Raw genomic sequence first — 4,930 nt, forward strand, 5'->3', positions numbered from 1 at the left:
GAAGGAAAGAATATACTTGATATTGTTATACCTCACTGGCATAATGCTCTGGAAATCAATTTATTCCTGGAGCTGTCGCAAAATTTAAGGGTTTCATCACAATTCCCCAGCCTTCGTATCATTTAGACCCAGACTGACAAAACATACACTCCAGGTTCCAAAGTTGCGTTGATGAATAATAAATAAATTCAAGCTAAATAATTTAAGTAATTATTAAGTCAAATAATTACAAACTGTTGACATATAATCCCACACATTAAAATTTTAACCCTCTTACACACACATACAGATAGACATGAACACAGACAGGAAAGAAAACATTTAATGTTATAGACAGATGAAGTAACTGGGAAGGCAGTTCCATGGTGCTGTGTTCCCATTGGTCACTACGATGAGCCTTTCAGATGGTCAGAACGTGCCTCTCCATGATCCGTCTTCTCCAGCTCTTTTCACGTGTTTACAGAGTGACTGTAAATCTCTGGCTTATCAGTTAAGAGCTATAGTTAACAGCAGCTGCTGAAGGGAAAATGAACTGGTCGCCTTCAGGCTTGAGATTTTTTTTGCAATAGGGATAGCTCCAACCCTGGTGGAGGGCTGAGTGTTACCTCAGTGTGGCAAGGGGTCAGCCCAGAGTAGAAAGGTAGCACTGGGCTGGCCACCCATAACATTGTAAACACCATGTTGCATGTCACTCTACCACACCACTGCTAGAAAAGATACTCATAAAACGCTCCCATCCCCTGCCACCCTATTAATTTTGTTTTTCCCTCTCTCTCTGTCTCTGTCTTTGCGGGTCCTGACCGATGTGTTGAGTGTTTTCGGTATTGACCATTTTGATTTGCTACATCTTGGTCAGTGTCTGTGCTCCTTTCAGCAGCTACAGCACTGGCCTGGGATGCCTTTCTCTGGCTTCCATCAGCCCAAGGTTCCATGCGGCATTTTCTTAGGCATCATGGTGAGTCAGGCCCAGGATTCCAAACTAGGGATCGGGTCCTTAAGCCCAGAGCCATGAAATGGACTAAGTGGACTTTGTCTTAAATTCTCTTTTTTCTTAATTTCCTTTTTAAATTATGTTATTGTGGGAGGACTGTTATTCTGAACTTATTATCTCTTAATTTTTCTAACTTTTTTTTCCTAAGAATTTGTACTCAAGAATTTGTATCTAGAATCTATACTATGATGGCACTGTAAGTCGCGACTTTTAGATTTTTCACTGTACTCATATGAATACATGTGACAATAAAACTCATTCAACAAAGCAGGAGGCACACAAACGGGTGAGAGAGACTTACAATGGCCACTGTCAATGTACTTGACTCAACAGTACTGAGACTGCATTGCACCGAAACAGAATTATTGTGCTACACATGCATTAGATGTGTTTGAAAACTAATTTACCAACAGTTCATTTGGCAGCCACATTGTTTTGTGTGGAATGAAGCCACACCACAGAAACATGCCACCCTCCTCGGTTTTGTGCTGAACTAGCTGACCTCAGTCTTGGCAATCTGTGTGAGTCATGAAGAGATTGGTAATCAGAGTGAAGTAGCCATTTGAACTTGAAGAAAAAGAGCAGTCAGAACCCATATGGAACCGTACCCCAGTATGAGGGGTCAGTGACTTCAGGAGAGCAGGAGAGGGAAAGATTAATCCTCCAAAGTAATGAACAAAGGAAATTATCCATCCCCTATGTAAATAAATATTGTTACAGGAAAATCCATTTATGAGCCATTTGTGAAAAGCAAAAAATGCTAGGATGAACAGTGAAATCTTCATAAAGTAGGGCTACATTAAGATCACAAAGTGTACTGTCCAACAGCCATACCCTGGGTTAAAGTTACACAGTGTTCTTAGGTCCTGAAAGATCTCCATTTTAACACCACCTGATCTGGAGATAGAATACACCAGCAAAAAACATCACTATGCTTTCTTTAACTGAAAGAGGCCTCAGATTTGTTAAATCCATTACCAGACATGGAACTCTATGCTACAAACTACGACGGTCCCGTACTTTTCAGCAAAGAGTCACCATAATCTCTATTGGATTGCACAGTTGAACTTAAGTATTCTGGGCTAGGGAAGTGAGAAAAAAGCGAATGTTTCTTTTTATTCATGTGGCCATCACTGATGAGATCAGTATTTTTGCCGATCCTTAGTTGCTCTACAGATGATGGGCTGCCTTCTTGTGATGCTGAAGTCCATGCCGTGTGGGGACACCCTCAGTGTAGTTGGGATGGGAGTGCAAGGATTTTAACCCAACGACAGTGAAAAAACAGCAATATAGTTCCAAGTCAGGATGGTTTCAATGGAACTTACAGGTAATGATGTTGCAATCTGTTGGCCTTGTTATTCTGGATGGTAGAGGTCACGAGTTTGGATGGTCCTGTCAAAGGAGGCTTGGTGAGTTTTTGCAAGGCATCTTGTAGACGGTACACACATTTGCCTCTGTGAGCCAGCGAGTAAGGAAATGTATGCTGATGGGAGTGGGTGGGGTTCCAATTGCCTTGGTCTGGAAAAAGTCAACCTTCTTGTGTGTGTACTCCTCTCATCCAAGCAAGTGAAGAGAATTCCAACACGCTCCTGACTGGAGGCAGGCCTTGTGAAGTCTTGCCCCTAATCTCTATTACTCAATAATGGTAAAGTGCGCAAGGATCAAATCAGGCCCCAGCTTGGGGCTTGTGTGGAGCCAATAATCAGTACTGAGTGATCCTGATACCGGGAATACCTTAGCTCAGTATGAACCTGTACCTTCAGAACAGGAGGGAGGAAAGCTGAAGTAAAATTCTCTGTTTCAAATTGGGAAAAAATGAAATGCGATTGGAGGATTCAGGTGGATGGGATTAACTTGCAACCATGACATTCATTTACAAAATCGAATCTTTTCCAGCATTGTGGCAAAACAGCTTAAATTTTATCGCACTAAAAATCTGAGCTGTGGAAAATGAAAACATAGGCTTCATTTCGTAAACATTTTGCGAGGACTGAACAAGCTGAGTCCAGAGCCAGATGGAACACTTCATAGCTCAACATTTTGCAGTCAGGAACCATACACTGAGGGACATGAATTCACAACTACAAGGAAAGGCTCAGTATGGTAGAAATTGTTACAGACCTGAAGGACACCATTCAGTCTTTGCCAGCTCTGAGCAAGAGCAACTCACCCAGTGCCACTACCCTGTCACTTCCCTGTAGTCCTGCAAAACATTTCCTCTTTGGGTAACAATTCAACTCCCTTCGGAAAGACTTTGAATTTGGCTCTACCACCTTCTCAGGCAAGGCATATCGGTCTCATTCACCTGAATTCTTAAGTAACATTTTATTTTCTCCTGGTCTGAAACCAAATTTAATGCAAGATTTCCTCCATCCTGTTCTGATGGGACAGCTTCACACTGAGCTATGATATCCCTGGTAGCTGAAAGAAATTTTCCCTCAAGTCTGAGTCCAGAGTAAGATGGAATACTTCATAGTTCAACATTTTGCAGTCATTGCTTCTTCTACCAATCAATTTGCAGATTTCTGCAGAGAAATGGCAGATGGCATTTAATCTGGATCAAATTCAGCTGTGAATTAGACAAGAAATGGCAGAGCCCTTAGGAGCATTGACACATAGAGAGATCTGAGTGTACAGGTCTACAGATTCCTGAAAGTGGCAATGCTGGTAGATAAGGTCAAGAAGGCATACAGCACACTTGTCTTCATCGACTGGAGCATCAAACATAAAAGTTGGCAAGTTATGTTACAGCTGTACGAAACTTTAGTTCAGCCACATTTGGAATATTGCATGTAGTTCTGGTTGCTGCACTCTTAGAAGGAGGTGGATGCTTCGGAGAGGATGCAGAGAAGGTTTACCAGGATGTTGCTTGGTCTGGAGCGTTTTAGTTATGAGGAAAGGTTTGATAAACTTGGATTGTTTTCACTAGAAAGGTGGAGGGTGAGGGGCGACCAAGATAGGATCTACAAAATTGTGTGAGGCATAGATAGGGTGGTTAGTCAAAGGCTTTTTCCCAGGGTGGAAAGGTGAACTACAAGAGGGCACAGGTTCACAGTGAGAGGGGGAAGGTTTGGGGAAAATGTTTTACCCAGAGGGTGGTGGGTGCCCTTGGACACACTGTGAGTGGAGGTGGTGGAAGCAGGCACGTTAACAACATTTAAGTAGTATCTTGATTGACACATGAATGGGAGGTGAACAGGGGGATAGAAACCATGCATGGGCAATAAGTACTGGGTCTAAATAAGGATGAGTTATCAGCACAGGCTTGGTGGGCCAACGGGCCTGTTCCTGTGCTGTGCTGTATTGAATTGTATTTTATAATTGTATTGTAGTTTACTTTGATTTCTTTCAATTCTTGGGCTCCCACCAAAAGGAAAAGTTCCTCATCATTTCCTGTCAGAATTCCTCATGGTTTTAATTGCCTTGATTAAATCCCACCTCACTCTTCTCTTCTCCAGTCCCAGCTTCTTCAATCTAGCGACATAACCTCCTCCCTGGAACTATTCTCATCAATCTTTTTTGCACCCTTGCTTAATGCCTTCATGTCCTTCCTAAAGTGTTATGTTTGAATATGTGTGTTTCATAACCACTGAACATTTGAAAGCAAGTTACAATTGTTGAAACACTGCAGACGTGCAGTCACTATTGTAATGTAGGAAACAGCAGCCAATTTGAGGACAACAAACTGTACAGATTGCAATGTGATAATGACCAGCTTTCTGTGGATATTGATTGGAGGTTGTGCATTGACTAAGGGATAACTCCTCTGTATTTCATTGAAATAGTGCCATGAGATCTTTAAAATCCATTGGAGAGAACAGATGGGGTCCTCAGTTTAACATCTCATCCAACAATACACTGCAGCACACAACTGGAGAGTTAGCTTTGATTGTGATCTCATACCCTGGAGATTTTAACAAAGAATCCTCTGCTGTAGGT

This window comes from Chiloscyllium plagiosum, unplaced genomic scaffold, assembly GCF_037043375.1.
Source record: "Chiloscyllium plagiosum isolate Xiang-an unplaced genomic scaffold, Cpla_swu_hap1 HiC_scaffold_34, whole genome shotgun sequence".
Lineage (NCBI taxonomy): Eukaryota > Metazoa > Chordata > Chondrichthyes > Orectolobiformes > Hemiscylliidae > Chiloscyllium > Chiloscyllium plagiosum.